Source organism: Balaenoptera musculus, chromosome 10 (assembly GCF_009873245.2).
Source record: "Balaenoptera musculus isolate JJ_BM4_2016_0621 chromosome 10, mBalMus1.pri.v3, whole genome shotgun sequence".
Classification (NCBI taxonomy): domain Eukaryota; kingdom Metazoa; phylum Chordata; class Mammalia; order Artiodactyla; family Balaenopteridae; genus Balaenoptera; species Balaenoptera musculus.
Genome location: NC_045794.1, coordinates 73,974,854 through 73,994,409, shown reverse-complemented (window position 1 = coordinate 73,994,409; position 19,556 = coordinate 73,974,854). Strand labels below are relative to the sequence as shown.

Below are 19,556 nucleotides of genomic sequence, written 5' to 3'. Positions count from 1 at the left end.
GCATACCTGGCACTTACTTATCACACTGAATTAGAATTGTTTTCTTCTTTGTTTTTCCCATTAGATTGTGAGTCTTGTATCTCCAGTACCTATAGTACTATTACAGGACCTGAAATATAGCTAGGTACTCAGTTTTGAATGAGCATGAGAGATTGTTTCTGTTAAGCAAAGAATTACCTCTGCATGGGTCTATTCCCTTTTCCAGATAATAGCCCTAATATTTGAAGACAGCTATTTTTGTCTAAATTTATCTTCTTATTCTCAACATCTCCTTTAATCCACGGCCTGATCATCTTTGCCTTGGTGGTCACAAACTCTTTTTGAACAGATTTCCTATGTAACCTCATCTTGCTTTCTGAACCTCTCCTTCCAAAAATTCTTAACATACCATCTAAAATCTATCCAATTCATTTCCTAAGAGTAAAACTAGATATCTTCTGAATAATTCACTTCCTCTGTAATCTCTTATTCCTAAAGCTATCCCCTCCAGGAAAAAAATTGCTAATATCTCATTTTATCAAGTCATCTAATCTTTGCCTCAGAGCCTTTTTTCAAGCTACATCCTAAATGTGACAAGGTATTTAAGTCAAACAGTTCCAGTAATGGTTGGGCAGGAGCTTACCATGGTCTTATCAAGGGAGTGTCTGACTTTGATGGGCTAGAGAGGATATTTGTAAAATTCTGTGTCTTAGCTTAAAAAAGTTAAGACTGCTGGGAAATCTACCAAGCTAATAAACTTTCTTTTTGTTGTTGTTTAATTAGCTTTGAAAGACCAGTCCTTGCAAAAGTATTTCACTCCTACTTAGAATTATTTAGGAAGGTGTTTGGAGGATTTAGAGAGGAAATCAACTACTTAACCAAAATATGGCACTCCTAGGATTTTCTAGATGGAGGAGTAAGTCCGTATGGAACAGTAAGAACAGATATGTGTACCTGCCTTTAAAAAAAGTCAACCCTGTTAACAAAATTACCATCAGATTTTCTGTGCCTTCCCAGTTTGAAAGTAGGTATGGCACATAGATATCTATGATATTATTTTCTATACTTAACAAAATGTTTAAAATTTTCAAAATGAAAACTAAAAATAACTTTTAAAAGCTATGTAGAAAATTTCCCTCGCATTGCCGCATTGCTTTACTTAAATCTTTACACATCTATTAAAGTTATAAATAGGAGTATATACTGTATGTGAGGTTTATCTGTTTGTCAACATGAAGTGTCTACCTAGGCTCGTGTTGTTTTTTTCAGAATGATTTTTACCTGTTACAACATAAGTACCAAAACTACTCAACTCTTCAAAAGCTATTGTTTTATTTTTGTACAGCACTGGAAGAAATGTAGGATAAGTGCTGCCCTCTCCATTTTAGAAGATGGGTGGATAGGGTTGTAAAGGATTCACTCTCTTGCTCTGTGTCTTTCTGGGTCACTACATCAAGGTGCCTGAAATGGTAACACTTTATGGCCTCCAAAAAGTTTCATCATTAACTATCTCGGTATCTTACTTCTACCCTTACTGTCCATGTATAATAACTTAAATAAGGACAGTTTTCAGAATTTACTGATAAAGTATAATTTTTATTTACTATTTATATTTCTAGATATAAATTTTAAAGCCCAGTTATTAAGATTAATTAAGAGGGAAAGTATTATACTACACATTAATTTAAATTATCCTTGCCTTACACATTCCATTTATTACTGATTTATGCTAAGTTGAGAATTGCTACATATTTTGGATATATATCTAGTTATTAGATTCTAATGTATTAGTGGTCATCAAAATGTCTTTTAGAATCTTAAAAAAAAATAATAATTAATAAATAAATAATAATAGAATAAAAATTTACTTTTGAACATGCTCTCTGGGTATCTAAAGCACTATTTTTGGATTTTACTGTCAGAGTGCAATAGCCTCATTATTTTGGGTAGAAATTCATTGCTTGGTTTTTGCATCTATATGAAGGATCTCATAGGCTCCATCTATAATAAGCTGCTTATCCAGTATGTTAATTTTTTAAATGCTGCTCAAAAAAAGAGGCTGCCTTCTTCTGATAAACCCAAGACTTTAATAACATGTCCTCTGAATTAATTCTGTAACTGCAGTCCTAAAGTTCAGCACAGCGATCTAGGCTGTTTAATTAGCTCACAGCTGCACTGCTGGGATAACATTTCTTGTTGAGGAGGGAGCTTGGTTTTCATTATTTGGGCTCTGGTTCATAGTTCAGTGGTCATTTCAAGCTTTCTTAAAGAATTGCTTGTCTTTGTTTTCAGGGAAGACCGTACGCTGTCCTGCTTAATCATTACTCAGAAACACTTACTAGTAATCTTGTCATGACTGTATAGCCATTGATTTGACCTTAACATAACAAATGCTGGCAATCTTCTAGACATAGAGGAAGCCTGTGGGATCAAAAAATTATCTGAGTTACTAGTTTAACTAGTATATAAGTCACACAGAACCTAAGTCTCAAGTACTTTACTATTTCAAAATTCATTAAACTTTTAAAATCTCCTTTTTAATGATGAATATAGATCATAAAATTTAAGAAATCCTTTTGAAGCTGTATAGTTTAACTATATTTTCTACATTTTCCAGCAAATTGTATTATTTTCATATACAGTAGAAAATATGAAGACAATATAAAATGAGGCAGATTAAGTGGGAGTTGAAGAATATAAATACCGGGACTTCCCTGGTGGTCCAGTGGGTAAGACTCTGCGCTCCCAGTACAGGGGGCCTGGGTTCGATCCTTAGTCAGGGAACTAGATCCCGCATGCATGCCGCGATGAAGGTCCCGTGTGCCACAACTAAGACCCGGCACGGCCTAAATAAATAAATAAATAAATAAATAAATAAATAAATAAATATTCATAAAAGAAGAATATAAATACCTATTCACTTAGTGTCTACTAGGAAAAACATGACCTAATTTTATCCTCACAGCCACACTAGAAGACTGTCTCCATTTACATAGGGGAGAACTAAAGAATCAGAGCAGTTAAGGCACTTGTTCAAAGCCACACAGCTGGCAAACTTCAAAACTGGGATTCAAATCCAGGCCTGCCTTCCATCAAAGCTCAGGCTCTTTCTAAGTGTCATATTGCCTCCCCCTCAAAGCCAAGTTTAAGAGTCATCTTTCGCATAATAATCTTTCCAAGGAATCTTAGTTCTCTTGGCACGAATTTACACAATGTGTACTATACTGTCACATATTTATGTATTTCTTTGAAATTATTTTTCTTGATATTTTGTGACTTGTCGAGGCTACTAGATGTATATATTCCCTAGGTCCAGACACTGTATGCTTTACTTCCTTTTATGCCCTACAGCAAGAACTACTTTGGACAAATTATACAACCTTTTACACTGGTTATGTCAGGGTATGATTAAAGAGATCTTTAGTTAGAATAGGACTACCTCAGAAATCGTCCCCAGGAATATAGAAGACCATATACGCGTGCTATGATATCAGTAGAATAATGATAGCTCAAAGAGAATTTAACACAACCAAACCAAAATGATAAAATTTTCATCCTTTTTGGTAGATTATTTAGTGTAGAAGTGTTCTTGTAGTCCTATAAACAAGGCACTATTACTTGGAAAAGTAATTTTGCTGTGATATACTCTTTGTTCAATGGTGAAGTGGCTTCAATAGCTTACACTGAAACAAGGAATTTAAGAAATATTTTAAAAATTAAACTTAAAAATTTAGGTGAATAAAATAAGAAATGAAATGACAGTGGCCAGACACACTTAACTCAATGTGGGGATTGTGTGTGACAGTAGCAGAGCATTAAAAAGGGTCTAGAATTTGGAATGGGGAAAACCAGAAATGCAGAGGAGGTGAGAATCTTGACAAGGCAAGGGAATCAGCCATCAGGACATTTTTTTAAGAAACAGGCATAATTAAAGTTCAAGATGAACCGGTGAGGTCAGAAACTAAACAACAAGTAAGCAGAAGTGAGTATAAATAGATGTGAGAAGTAAGTCTAATCATCGGGTCAGAAATAGGGGAGGCAAGCAGAAGATTATGAGGACATGGTTACTGGAGTTCAAAGAGCTACTGAAAAGAGTAGTGACCGGCACAGTTACTGGCAAAGAGTGAGGACCTGGAGGCCATAGATTCCAAAAGAGAAAGGCAAAGCAAATAGTCAGATCTTGGACTTCTAGCCTGTAGAATTGTAAGAAAATAAACTTCAGTTCCTTAAGCCACCCAGCCTGTGGTGTGTTATTATGGCAGCCCTAGCAGACTAATACAGTCCAATTATCAGTGTGCATGACAAACCCCACAGAGAAGAACTGCACCAGACTCTCTTGAACTCTTAACAACTGTAACCATAATGGGAAACCCCAACTCTGAGTCACCAGAGAATATCGTGCAAACCTATATTGCTATAAAATTGTACTCTAAATTTGCCTGGGCCTTGGATAACATTTTATCCTTTGCTCATCCTTTAGTTTCTTTAATCAGCCCATTCTGCTCCTTACTTAGCCTTACTCAATTCTGGCTGATGACCATAAGCACCTATTATTATATAAGGAATATTAAGATGACATTTGTGTGCCTATGTCATCTTTCCTCTAAACTTCAATTTTTACCTTTTTGACACTTTTTTTTTTTTTGCCTTTTTCTTCTGCATCAGAGAAAGAGATGTTCCTTTTTCTTTTCAAGGTGAATCCCCTCTGTTTTAGATCCTACCTTATTCTGATCTGCACACTCCCCAGCATTTTCAGCTTTCCTCCCTTGACCCCTTCTTCTCTGCCATCAAAAACATATAAGTCAAAAAATTGACTTTCAGTGACCTGGCTTTTGATGACTGGTAAATTGGCTTTTGTTTGTTTGTTTGTTTGTTTGTTTGTGTTGGGTGTTTGTTTCTGTGCGAGGGCTTTCTCCAGTTGCGGCGAGCGGGGGCCACTCTTCATCGCGGTGCGCGGGCCTCTTACCGTCGCGGCCTCTCCTGTTCCAGAGCACAGGCTCCAGACGCGCAGGCTCAGTAGTTGTGGCTCACGGGCCTAGTTGCTCCGCGGCATGTGGGATCTTCCCAGACCAGGGCTCGAACCCGTGTCCCCTGCATTGGCAGGCAGATTCTTAACCACTGCGCCACCAGGGAAGCCCAAATTGGCTTTTTTTTCCCAACACAGCTGACCCTTGAAAAACACAGGTTTGGGTCCACTTACATGGGGATTTTTTTCAGTAAATACATACTATAGTACTATACCATTTGCAATTGGTTGAATCCGAGGATTCAGAACCTCTGGTGCAGAGGGAGGGCTGACTGTAAGGTTTTTTTGGTTTTTTTTAAACATCTTTATTGGAGTATAATTGCTTTACGATGGTGTGTTAGTTTCTGCTGTATAACAAAGTGAATCAGCTATACATATACATATATTCCCATTTCTTCTCCCTCATGCTTCTCCCTCTCACCCTTCCTATCCCACCACTCTAGGTGGACACCAAGCACGGAGCTGATCTCCCTGTGCCATGCGGCTGCTTCCCACTAGCTATCTATTTTACATTTGGCAGTGTATATATGTCCATGCCACTCTCTCACTTTGTCCCAGCTTACCCTTCCCCCTCCCTGTGTCCTCAAGTCCATTCTCTACATCTGTGTTTTTATTCCTGTCCTGCCCCTAGGTTCTTCAGAACCTTTTTTTTTTTTTTTTGGGTTCCATATATATGTGTTAGCATATGGTATTTGTTTTTCTCTTTCTGACTTACTTCACTCTGTATGACAGTCTCTAGGTGCATCCACCTCACTGCAAATAACTCAATTTCATTTCTTTTTATGGCTGAGTAATATTCCATTGTATATATGTGCCACAGCTTCTTTATCCATTCATCTGTCAATGGACACTTAGGTTGCTTCCCTGTCCTGGCAATTGTAAATAGTGCTGCAATGAACATAGTGGTACATGACTCTTTTTGAATTATGGTTTTCTCAGGGTATATGCCCAGTAGTGGGATTGCTGGGTCATATGGTAATTCTATTTTTAGTTTTTTAAGGAACCTCCATACTGTTCTCCATAGTGGCTGTATCAATTTACATTCCCACGAACAGTGCAAGAGGGTACCCTTTTCTCCATACCCTCTCCAGCATTTATTGTTTGTAGATTTTTTGATGATGGCCATTCTGACTGGTGTGAAGTGATACCTCATTGTAGGTTTGATTTGCATTTCTCTAATGATTAGTGATGTTGAGCATCCTTTCATGTGTTTGTTGGCCATCTGTATATCTTCTTTGGAGAAATGTCTATTTAGGTCTTCTGCCCATTTTTGGATTGGGCTGTTTGTTTTTTCGATATTGAGCTGCATGAGCTGCTTGTATATTTTGGAGATTAATCCTTTGTCAGTTGCTTCGTTTGCAAATATTTTCTCCCATTCTGAGGGTTCTGACTGTAAAGTTATAGGCAGATTTTCAACTGTTGGGAGGTGGGTGGCCCAACGCCTGTGTCGTTCAAGGCTCAACTTTATTCTACCTGGAAGAAAAAAAATGACCCTGAAGGGGTTCCCTGGGGTCACCAGAATAAAAGAACAAGGCAGTGGATAAAAATTAAGAATTTATCATTGGAGAGGTGATAGTTCATTTGTTTATTCATTTCAAACTAATTTTATTTTAATCACCTATTATGTGCCAGATCTTATTAGGTCTGGCATGTAATAAATGTTTAATGAAAGTTTCTTTGTATAAAAGAATAGATGAATTACTACCTGGATGCTAATGCCTCCTAAATATTAGGCATCGTCCATGTTTTCCTTCCTTAGTAAACTGAGAGGATAATTGTCAAGATCAACAAATGATTAATGAATAAATTAATGAGTAACATTATCCTTACCCTCAAGGGGCTGAAGTCATGAAAATGGGTGAACTTTATGAAAGTTAGGATAGAAGGAGATGCTCAAGTATAAGAACTTAATATCGGAAATAGCCAGGGAAAGAGAAAGAACTAATGAAGAACACAACAAGAGAATGTCAGGACAAAGGAGGGAAACAGAGACTGTGAAGTGCATCAAAGTCACCTAAAGGAACTATCAAAAATGTCTATCCTCTGGCTCCACTCCAAACAGCCGGAGTCAGAAGCTCTGCCACTATGGCCCCAAGAATCTGCATCGCTAAGCTCACACAGGTGATTCTTCGGCACATTCTAATATCTTGAGAACAAAGGAGGGGTTTCAGAGGAAAGGAGGGCAATAATGAAAAATTATATAAAACTATAAGCACTAAATAATCTAAAAAACATAAGATGCACCACAAATGTGAGAAAAATCCTTCTGATTTTCCTGTTTGGGGCATAAAAAGATACTGAAGCGCACACCAGGGTGGGTGGAGCAGAAAGCTGTTAGCCTGGATCCTTGATTCTGTGTTCAGCAACTGAATCAATCATACTATCACCTACCTCTGAACTTCTAATGTGAGAATAAGCCCCTATTCATTAAAATAAAGTAAGTCAAGTAAAAATGTATATTCTTGTTTGCAGCACATTTACTTTGTAATAAAGGATAAAGAATGCATGCTTATGAAAAATAATGACAACAGCTCCCGAGCATTTAGTACACACCAATTTTTCTGTTAAGAGCTTAATATAAACATTTCACCAAAACTTCACAACAACCCTATGATACACCATAACTCACCATTATTAATGGGAAAATAAATGAGTTACATATGGAGGTGAAAGATAACAAAGGTAGTAAATCTATGTTTCATAGATAAACAAAGGATAGGAAAATGGATGTGGTAAACTTGCTAATTCTCAGGTACATTTCCTGGCATTTCTATTGCCCATCTTCTTTTGCATTAATTTAAATCTCCTATATATTTCGTGGCACCAGTCAAGTCCAAATCCTCATTTAGGAAATCTTCCTCAACAACATTTAAGTAAGAGCTTTCCATTTTTTTTGAGTCTCTGGAATTTAGATTTAGGGCCACATCCTATGACCTAGATACTACATACGGGGTAGGAAAAAAATGCCTTATACTGAAGGGTACAGGATGTTAAATAATTCCCATCAAATTATGACATTTAACCGTTTCACATTTTTCACCTATAAAAATTTTCCATTATGTGACTTGAAAATTCTTATTCTAGGCTTACCTGTAATCATACTTCATTTAATTCAGCAAATGTAATTAGTTTGTTACTAATAGATAACAGTTCTCTGCGGCTTTCAGCTAAGTAATGTTTCACTTCATATCTCTCTCTGATGATCCAGGTTAATGGAAATTTGAGAATATACACAACTACTTTTTATGAAGCGCTGAATATTTTTCCTCTTCTGCCTCCCTACACCTGTCAGTTCTCTTTAGTATTCTGCAATGATTAGCACTGACACATTCACATACGTATAAAAGTGTACTTTGGGAAATGATATGGTTTTAAAAATATGCTGCTGTTGGTATGCCTTTATTTTGTCCCCTTGATAGATGAATGTGACAGAATTCTTGAGGGAATAAAGATCCTAATGTTTCCCTTTACACTTAATTACATTGAGGATTTTAGAAAACTCTCTCCATAAGTTATACAAGATTAGTTCATACTGAATTGATCAACTTATTAGAAAAGATGTCAATAGTTGAGATTTATGCCACTAAATGAAACATACTTTAACAGTTTGCAAAATACATTATTTTGAATATACAGCCTGTCTTCAAGCAATGTTAACATCCCAAATAGTAACTTGCCATAAGATTTAAATACCTTTATAAAATTTTCATTGTAACTAAAAAAATATATTTAAAGCATATTAAAAGTGGTTTAGAAGATTAAGTATTTCAACAATAAATTGCATTATATTGCTCTTATTATGCACCAATATATCTATGGATCAATTAAATCCATAGAATAAGTGAGGTCTAAGATTAAAAGAATACGGTTATATCATATACAGTGGCATTCTTGAATTTAAGTAGTTCCATTTTTTTAGGAAATGCTAATTAAGTAATCAAATATTTTCTTGATTTTTACAATGAAAAATATGCCATTAAGAAGGTTTCAGTGCTAAACCTTTGGGAGAAAAAGATGAATTTTCTATATATGATGTGTACAGTTATATATTGCTTTCTATTTGAAGAATGAAAATATAAAAACCAAACTACACAGTACAATCATCTTGACTATGACAGTAAAAATATACTATTGTATGTGACTCACATTTCATTAAAATGCATATAAATATGTTCTGGGATATATATGTATATAATCTCCATAAATGAAAACTCTATTGAAATCGTTCTAAAATGAAGATGCTGAGTAATTTTTCATGACCACAACACTGTACGAGCATACCCTTTATTATTTGGAACTGCAACAAACCCACAAAGTGAACAGATTCTAGTTTAATCTATTGTCCATTTAGCTAGTGCACTATAGCAATGAATCATATATTACTTTAATGTCAAATTCTTGATTAAAGTAGAATACATAATTCAATTTTCTATTGCGACTTCCTTGGAGGAAAAGTTGGACAAAAGCCAATGATTCTTAAATGTCTCTAAGCCGTTTTGAAAAGTTAATCTGTTCTTCTGTTAAGAAGTTTTGAAATAGTGTCAGGAAGGGCTGTTGTACCCACCAACCAATTTCTCAACAGTGATTAAAGAGAGAAAGAAACGGGGTCATCCTGCCCAGTGCTTGTTTTGCATGTCAAGGGCACAGCTCAAAAGGTTGGTACTGTTTGACCTGGTAAGATACGTAAAGTGATAAAAAATTTTTTTCAAAAGGGTTAACTGGGGTTTTTTTGCTTTTTAAACTTTTCACATATTTAGTTTTTAAATCCTTCAAAACTATTTTAATGTAAATACTACCAGAGTGAACATACATAATAAAGTCCTTCGCATCGACTGTTTGCTTTTAGGAAGACGTTACAGACATTAATTTTTCCAGTCCTGGAGTTAAGAGAAAGGAGGAGCCTCTGCAGAATTTATCTTTTTGTTCTGATTAAGTGGTATTGAAAATAACACGGACAAAGTCTCTAAAGCAGCGGCCACAGTTCAAACAGAGGCGATTAGATGAAGATGGAGCACGATGTCTTAGGTAAGACACAAATCTTTGAACACGTGTGTATGTGTGTGTAGGAAAGAAAACCCATTTTATTTCTGAAGATGTCACTACGGTGGTTTCTTTTTTATTAACTTGCAAAATCTCTTGAAGGTTGTGGCACAGCATGTTACCTTTCAGCATCTCAATCCCTCCCCCCTGAGATGCTACAAGTGAACTGAAGAGCCAAAGGCTTAGCATAGGTAGAAAAAGCAAACCCCGAAGGAAGACACGGGGATTCTGAGCGCAGATCCTGATGGGCCTGTTCGCACCGGCCGAACGCCTGCGTTAACTCTTTGGGCGCTGCAGCGGGTATCCCCGGAGTCTACGGGCCCGACCGGCAGAAACAGAGATGGGGCGCCCCTCGCCCGTGGGGGGTGTGGGCTGTCCTCCCCCAAGGAGGGAGCGAGCTAGGCGGCACTTTTGTCGTCCGGCGCGTGCGTCACGGCCCGGGACAGGAACCGAGTCCGGTACGGAGTGGAGCAGAGACGTGGCGAGGAGCCGCTCAAATGTCCGCGGACGCGGGGGTCTGCGTTAACCTGTCCTCGCCTGGAGGGCTCGACCTAGCCCGCCCGCCAGCCCGGCTCCCGGGCTCGGAGGAGCGCAGGCCCGGGGTTGCCTCGGGCGGGACCGCAGGTAAAGGGCGCCCAAGTCCGCCTGCGGCGGACATCGCTCTCCTGCTTCCACAGTTGCGGGAGCCGCCCGGACCCGCTCCGAAACAGCAGCTGTGACTGACGGAGTCACCGCCCCGCTTGCCCGACCCACCCCCTCCTCCCCCTCCGCCCCCCGCCCCGATACGTCATGGAAACACGGACGTCAGAGCCTTTCAGCCAATCGCTGGCAGCGACAGGAGGAAAGGGGCGAACGGGAGGGGGCGGGGGCAGCGGCCGGCCGAGGCGCTCAGCGGAGGAAGAGAGGGAGGGGCACGTGGAGGCGCGAGTCCCCCGCCCCTCACTCCGGCCACCCTTTCCCTACCGCGCGGCAAGTGCTAATCGCCGGGCGCGCGCTCGCCAGCCGGGGGCGCGCTCTCCGGGTCCTCCCCTTAAACGCCCTCTCCGCTCCGCTCAGCTCCCAGTCTCCGTCCGAGTCGCGCTTCCTCCCGCGCGCGCGCGCCTGCCCGCCCCCAGGCTCCCCGCGGGCCGCGTCACGTGACCGCGCCTAGCCAAGGCGGCAGCGGCGGCAGCGCGAGCTTCGGCGGCGGCGGCGGCAGTGGCAGCGGCAGTGGCAGCAGCTGCGCCGCCAGCGTGGAGCGGGAGGCGAGAGGGTGTGGAGAGAAGGGAGCGCCAGACCGGAACGGGTGAGTGTTCACCTCCCTTTGCCTCCCCCGGCAATCTTGCGGGCCACCCGGTGCAAGCGGGGCCCCTGCCCGAAGCTTCGCGCAGCCCCCTCGTGCTCCGCTGTCCGCTCTCCGGGGGCCGCGGGCCCCGCCCCGAGCGGGTCGGGCTGCGGTGCTCACGGAGGGGGCTGCACCCCGCCCGCCGCTGCCTTTGCGGACGGCGGCGTGAGGCCGGCGGAGCTGCCCGTGCTGAGCGCGGCGCGCCCTGTGTGCGGCTCTGCGGAGCTCAGGAGGCGGGTCCTGCGGGGACGCGGGCGGCCACTCGGCGGCAGCCGGGCTCTGGGCGGGGGCCGGCCGGGCGCCGCCTCCTCCTCCTCCGCCGCCGCCGCCGCCGCCGCCGCCGCCGCCGCCTCCGCCTCCTCGCAGTGCAGCGTGAGTAGGGAGCCCCGGCTGGTGGACGCCGAACCTCTCGGCTCCGTGGCCACCTCATCCTCGAGGTGCAGCCGAACCTCCGCGTGGCGCCCCGAGTCCTGCGAGCCGCCTGCGGACGGGCTGAGGACCGAGCCCCCGTTCTCTGCGTTTCCCGCTGTCCTCACCGCCCCCTCCCCCGACCCTCCTGCAGCCTCCCCTTCCTTTCCCCTTCGGAAAATGGTTCCTGCTGCTGGGTGAGGTGAGTGGCGGCCGCCGCCCGTCCGCGGCGGGGGCGGCGGGACAGGTCACCTGCGGGGGAGGCCGGGCGGAACACGGAGGTGGGGGCGTCGCGGCGGGGCTCCTGACAGCTGGGTGCTCCGTGGACTGCGCGGATTCGGGAGAAGTTGGCGGGGGCGTTCCGGCGCCCCCTCGCAGGTTGTCTCCCGCCGCGCCCGCCCCGGCAGATCGTAAAGGTGAGCGGCTTCCTCGGCGTGCGCCTCAGCGCCGGGTCCGGCCGGGAGTCCCCGCGCAGGGCTCCAGGGACGGGGCTCGGTGGGACTTAGCGTCTAACCCCCCAGCTCTTCAGTTCTCCGAGCCGCCTCCGCCGCGCCATAGCCCATCCTGCGGCCGGCCGCCCCCGCTCCAGCGCCTGGTGACCTTGAGGGCAACGGTGCCCGGCACTTTTTCCCCGCGCCCCGGGAGGGTCACCCCTCTAATCCCCGGCTTCAGCCCCACTGGCGCTCCGCGGGCGGAGAGCGGGGCCGGGGTCGGCCCCCGGCTGGGGCTAGTTGATTGATGCGTGTCACATCGGACGGTGATTCCCCGGGAGTTGGAGAACCGTCTCGCCTTTACCCCAGCGTCTGTGGTCTGGCCTCCCAGGATGTTCTCGGTTGCTTCCGATTCGCGTTCTTAGACTTAGTTTAAAAGAAAGAGAGAAAGAAAAAATCCTGCGTCCTCCACCCCCTTTTTGGAAGGGTCAGTAAGAGCCGCATTCCAGTTGCGGGGGTGGGGGTGTGTGCTCCCTTTATTCCATCCTGCTGGAGAATCCTGTGGCTTAGCTAGTTAGCGACCCCTGGTTCTGCGTCGCGGTCACTGGCCAGGTTGGTGTCTGTGCGCATTTCATTCACCAGTTTTCTGCCGGACTCGCAGCGCTGGGAGTGCTCGAATCCTGTGCCGTGCAGCGGTGCTTGGCGCGGAGGGGAGGGCAAGAGGTGCTCAGGGGGTCTTTAAACCTACGGAGGGCTCGACCCTCCTCTGCACGCGTAATTTTGCCTTTCCTGGGGTTAGAGCGCAGCAGGCAGCCACCTTTGGCCGCTATGCCTGCTACTTTTCTGGGTTTATTAATAATCTAATGGCTCCTGTTGGTATCGATTGCTGTTCATGATAAATTAGTTATATGGATTTTTTTTCATACGCGTGTAGGTATATGCTTATATCTGGACTGTCTGCCTTTCAACATGGAAGCCTTTGTTGTGTTTCACCTCCCCCCACCTGAGGACAGTCTTATTTTAAAATAAAGCTCTTGTTCAGCGTGGGTGTATTTTATAATAAAAGTACTTGTAAGGATCTGCTTTGTATGAGGCTCTCCTCGGGCAGAGGGTGTGTAACCCTTTGGATAGTGGCCCACGTGAGTGAATGAAGGGCCTTCACCGCTTGTCCTGCTGCCAGCCTTCCGCAGACTCCCTGTCCTTGTGTGTGGCAGAGGCGGATTGGGGGAATTAGAGGGATTGGAGGAGAATCTGCTTTTTGTACTTGAGCGTTTCATCTGGGTCCCCCTCCCCCTCTTTTTTTCTTTTTTGTCCTGGTGAGTTCAAATTTGAAGTAAATAGGAACATATTCCTTAAAGGGAGACTTTGAGAACTAGTATATGAAATGGGCCCCATGATTTCAGGGGGCCGTTTTAGTTTCTGTGCTTTGCATGAATTGCTGTAATTAAGGGTGGATCTCTGTCCTGATTTTGGCTTGGGTGTAACTGCAAAAATCTTTGAAAAGTAAGTTATTTCCTACCATATAGTCTGCAAAAGTGAGTCACAATCGGGTGAGTTGAGGACAGAGCGCCACCTTTAATTTAAAATTTCAGCATTTTCTTTTATTAAAATGGTGAAAATTCAGAGAACACCCTCTTGATTTTTGTTGCAGTTGTCATTACTGGCATCCCCATTTAGATGTGTAAGGTGAAATTGTCTTCATTTTCCTGTATTCTGCAATTCCTCACTCTTAGGGGTGTTTCTGCAATTGTATGGGAAATCATGGTTTCTTCACTGAAGCTTGGGATTTAGTGTAGAACTCTGAGATGAAGTGAGAAACTAGATTTGATTTGTGCTTATGATAAAATAATAGGGGCAATGATAGTTTGGATCTACTTAGGAAAAGAAATAAGGAAAGTAATAGCTTCATCGTAAATAGATATTTAAAACTAGCCGTTGCCACCAAATAAGGGTACCCACCACCAAGATAGTGGTTTTATAAATTTTTTTAGCTTCTGTGCTATAAAGAGATTCCAAAGTAAACATGCAAAATTATTAACCTTGTTTGAATAAGGTATAGTAATTTTTTTTTGTTTTTCATTTTCCAACAGCTTGCCTTTTATGGTTTGACTGCAAATTTTACAATTAATTGTTTTTAAATAATACAAATGAGGACTTCCAGCAGGAGTACTTACCCTCAAAGTTATTGAAGACCATATTGGAAAAAGTGGTTTCTGTGCATGGCTCTTCTCAAATGTATCAATATCTTATATAAAAATGAATGGAGTTTTTAATGCTTAGAAAACAAGTGCTGTAGTGATAGCTAAATGGGTGCGATTTCCTTCCCTGACCACTTGGTCCCTCCTGTCCCCCTCCCTCACAAATCAAAAACTTGAGATACACTCTGTCTTTAGACACAGGATATCCTCTGATGATTGTGACTGCAGATGTAACATAAAGAAAAAAGGATTCAGCTTTCAAGTAATGAATAAATAAATGTGTGGATATTACTAAATATAGTTTTAATTGCAAACCACAAGATTGTTACCATTTCTATCTGCATTTAATTTTTAATCCACCACTTGTAGTTTCTTCATAGACTACTGTAAAGCATAAGCTATTGAGCTACAGATAGTTTTATTAAGTTAAAAAATCTGCTTGTGATGAAAGGTAGTTTATGCTTTTCAGTCTGGAATATGGCCCCAGGTTAAAGGACATCATTTGAGCAGTTAGGTTGATGTATGCAGAGTAATTATACATCGTTACGCGTATCTTGATGGAATCCTTGATTTGGGGGTTAAATTTACCAATTTCCTTTGTCTGACAGATATGTTAACTTCATTTTGGGTGCAGCATTCTCTTACCATGTGAGTTGAGTTGTATAGGTCAACAGGTTTTAAGAGGAATGGCCAACTGCAGCTATTGATGGTCTTTTGCAATACTAACAAAAAAGTGTATTGGCCCCCTTTTTTATTTTCCTTATGTTTTTACACATACATGCAGTTGAAACTGGTCATTTCACTTTTTACTTCTGGAATTTTGTAATGAGTGAGAAAATTAAAGGAGTAAGGATCAGGAAGCAGAAAATTAAGTTTTTGCAGCTTGGCTAAGAGTATTTACTCCATTGGAGAGGAATAGTTATTTTCTGATAGGTGTCATGATATATATAGAAGGGTGCATGAGAGCAGCTTATTTTGGAATGTATAGAATCTGAGGTAACATTGAAGGAAAATGATACAATAGGTATGGGGATAATTTTCAAAAAAAAAACTTTAAAAGATTTGGTTTTTAGCTTTTACAGATATTTTATACACACACACACATATACATTGTTGTCTTGTTAAAATTTTTTATTATGGAAATTGTCCAGCATGTGAAAGTAGAATAATATACTTAGTGACCAGTTTTGAGTTATCAATTCATGGTGCATCTAATTTCATTTCTATTTTTACACAAGAAATAGATCTATTATAAATGGGGGCATAAGACAGATGACTGTATTAAATTCTTATGTTTTATATTTATAATTTATAGGATATATACAATAATGTACAATATCTAGTTGAATCTGAAAGGTCAGTTTTTATGTTTGTTGTTTCTGTAATAGTCTGTTTTACAGCAGACACCTAAAGACAGTGTCTCTCAAATTTTACTCTTAATGATAATGTCTTTGATTTATAAAATGCTTTACAGTATTTCAGAGTGTATTACATAGTATCCCTTTTGAGTCTCACAATAAATCTGTGAAATTAGTAGATAGCTGTACCTTTCTTGTTTTTTAGGTAGGTAAAATGATTTCTCTAGGCCCTAAGGTCATATAATATAGCCAGCAGCTAGATTAGCCAGAACTGGATGCCTTCTAGTTTTTGCTTCATTGCTCTTTCCATTATACATGTCTGTGTAAGTTTGTGAAAGTTACATGTTTATGAAAATCAGGTTCTGACCACAGTAAATTTAATAGTGGAATATAAACAGATTTGTTTGGGTTTAACTTATAAATTTAATCATTGCTTGTATTTGGTATAATATAAGCAGTTCATACCCTGATTGCTTAACAGCTGAGTAAATGAATTTGAACATATTTGAAATACTATATTTTTAATATTGTGGATAGGATTATTTTTAAGTTAGGAATTATGTTTACAAAGACTTGTTAGTCCTTGAAATGATTAGGGGTGTCTTAAATCTTGAGTTAAAAATAAAGTGGCCTGTACTAAAAGTTTCTTTTTTTAATTTCTGCTGTCATTTTTTCATGTATTTGGTTTTTTTCTGCCACAGCTTGTTACCTAAGTCTTTTTGAAATATTAATTCGGTATTTAATGAAATTTAGTTTTAAAAGGTCCCAAATGAGATTTTAGTTCTCGATATCCAAAACCTTGCTATAAAGCTCACAGGGAAGGTGGTGGTTCTGCAGAAAGTGTGCAGGAGGGTCACCTGGGGGAGTTACTGAAAGTGCAGACTCCTTGGCATTGCCCCTGCAAATCTGATTCAGCAGATGTGAGTGGGGCCCAGTAGTCAGCATTTTGAGAAACACTCACGTTGAGTTTGCATTTTGCTTAAAATTACATTACGTAGTAGAGATGCCTTTATAAATTAGAAAGACATCATTGATTTATTTGACTATGAACATAGTGCTTTCAAGTAGTTTTGACTATTGTAGCCAAGTTTGATTTGTGGACTTGGTGGTTTTTGTGACAATTGTAAGACTGGTAAATTGAAAATATTTTTTTATCTGTGTGCACTGTCTTCTTTCAGAAGATTCATCTACAGTTATTGAGTTACTTATTAAGCACTGTAAAAGTCCTAGATGGAAAATGTTCTTCTCTGTTTGTTTTCATGCCCCAGTGTCTGCCATTTCCAAATGACTTGAACATGGGGGCTTATGTAAAAATAATGCATGCTGTGTCAGTACAGTACTGTATATTTATATACATATGATATGCTTTAGTCTAGCTCTTATTTTATGTTAGAAGGAAAGACTTTGGATGTTCCTTCAAACTAAAAGGACATAAATTGGTGGATAAGTAGTGGTCCTTATTAATTTCAGTTAACAAGTAGCTGTTCCTTCAAAAACAGCAGGTTAGTCCTTAATGATCTTTCAAGAGTATTAATAAGACTAATTGATAATTTACCATTCTGTGCATGAAAACAGAAGTTACTGCTGTTTTACTTAATGTTAAAGAACAGATTATATAGTTCAGCAGTCTACTGTAAGAGCCATTTGATGTAAACTGATCTGACTTTAACCATTTTATCTACTCTATATGGATTACCTTCTATTTAAGACCAGATTTAAAATGCAATTGTTTTTGCTTCATTTATGACACTATAGTAAGTAGCCTGCATCTGTTTTTAAAGTACATTTTATAATGAAATTAATTTCAAAGCAGGTCCATCTCAAGACTGTGCTGAACACTTTTTTGATCATTTGTTACAAAACCTTAGGCTTGTTCGCTGCGCTTTAGAATATATTTAGGAATCATGGGTTATAATTTACTAATGGTTGTGGAAATCTAAGCTCATAAAGATTTCTGGCAGAGAGATCCAGATAAACTATGGGTTAACCTTTCACCATATTCTTTTAAAGCTATTTTTCATTAAAATTTTCCTAAATAACTGTGTTAATTATTCTAAACAGTATGCAGTGTTTTTAGTTACCTCTTTGGTAGGAGTATTATTTGGTATTTCTAAGTACAATAACTTCCAACAATGTGGTGTCTCAAAATCCAGGATACGTGGATTTGTATTAATATTTTTGTCACTTCGGCCTCTGGAGGAAAAAATAAGGATAGTTTTGAATGGACCAGTGCTTGCTTACATTGTGAAATCTGAGATGATACTCCCTAACTGTAAGCTGGTGTGACTATTATAAAGACTTAACAGATTTAGGACTAAAAGTTGTGTGTTCTGAAAAGTAGATCATAAAAAGGATTTGTCTGTTTAAAAGATGCTTTTTAAATAACTTGATTATTAACAATGTGGATTTATTGTTCATTGTATTAAAACTCAGTGAGTTGGTTTGCTCCCAGAAGGATTCTAAGCAATCTTTTACTCTCAAAATTCTCAGATCTGCTGCTCTAATCTACCTTTGATATTTGTGCCAGAATTTTCTTGTTTTTAAGTAGTTTTGCTGCTGTCATTTCTTGACTAAAACGCTCAGTGGTTCCTCATTTTTCTCTTTATCAAGATGCAGCTTGACTCTGAAGGCCTTTTATAAAATAGCTCAGTATTCTAAAGTGCATTTTAGAACACCGATTCTAAGAAATATTAATAGGGGTTTTATGGAGGGAGAGGGGCAAAACCCAAATCCGAGATAGGCTGGTTTATGCAGTTTCCCATTTGGGACTTCTCCCATATTTTGCTATGGTAATACGGACTGAATCTATCTAAATGTGTTTAGTGTTTTAAAAGCTCCCTTGTTTCACAGAATCCCTTTTAGTGGAGCACCCACTTGTTGCTTTTCTGTATTACTTAACCAGGATCACCACTTTGCACACCTCCGGGGGGTGCTGTTCGCAATGTGAATCACGTTTCTGGAGTTGAGAGCAGAGCTGCAGTACTATACTGCTGACTTCCCACTGCGGGACAGTCATGTCTGGCAGTCTCCTGCGTACACTCTTCTCATTCCTTTTGCTGTGACTTCATTATGATTTTCCTCTCACTTGATGGGACCCTTGATCTTGTCTGTCTAAATGTTCCCATCCTCCAAAACTCAGCATTCATCTACCTTTCGCAGTCATCACTCATTAACTTTCTTGTCTGAATTGCTGTACATTTGTAGTCTGGGTTATACAGTTCCCATCTATTATATATCCTTTTTGTCTTAGTAATTTCATTCAGATAAGAACATAAGTTCTTGAGGATATATAGGGTTTTATCCCATAAACGTTCAATCAGTATTTTTCTGGCGGATTGAGTTAGGACTTAGACATTGTGTAACTCGCGTGAAGGTAAAGTGAATAAAGTGGAGGAACTTTTCTTGGAGAATTTCTAAAGACTTTTTACCTTTGAAATTTTAGCTTTGCTCAGATGGATTCATAGGACAACCTGTTTTACTTCTGAAGGGCAGCCGCATTTCATAGACTGTTGCTGGGACAATAGAATTTAGCTTCTCCATAGGAAGTCATTTCCATTTCTTAACTGCAGTGTAGTAATTTGTCCATTTTAGACAAATTACAGTAGCTAAAATTTATGTCTTAAAATGACCAGTTTCACTTTTCTTTTAGCTCATGACATCTTTTCCTTTCATCAGCATTGATGTTCTTAAGATGTGCTTGTTGTATCTGTAATCCATTAGCATATTGCATGATGTAAAATGCCATAATTTGAAGCATATATTATGGTCTAAAATTTACAGTATGATACCCTT

General features: G+C 40.6%; 1 protein-coding gene across 6 annotated transcripts in view; it reads left to right on the top strand.

The window, feature by feature from the left end:
- Positions 1 to 10,921: 10,921 nt before the first annotated feature.
- ATP2B1 (ATPase plasma membrane Ca2+ transporting 1) overlaps positions 10,922 to 19,556 on the top strand; it is a 130,663-nt gene continuing 122,028 nt past the window's right edge. For 5 of the 6 annotated variants that reach the window (XM_036864890.1, XM_036864889.1, XM_036864887.1 and 2 more), the window contains exon 1: positions 11,722 to 11,979. The gene's annotated coding sequence lies outside the window, so the exon portion shown is untranslated. Of the gene's footprint in view, positions 11,331 to 11,721; positions 11,980 to 19,556 lie in introns of those variants that run through there. The other variant, XM_036864888.1, reaches the window with a different exon arrangement.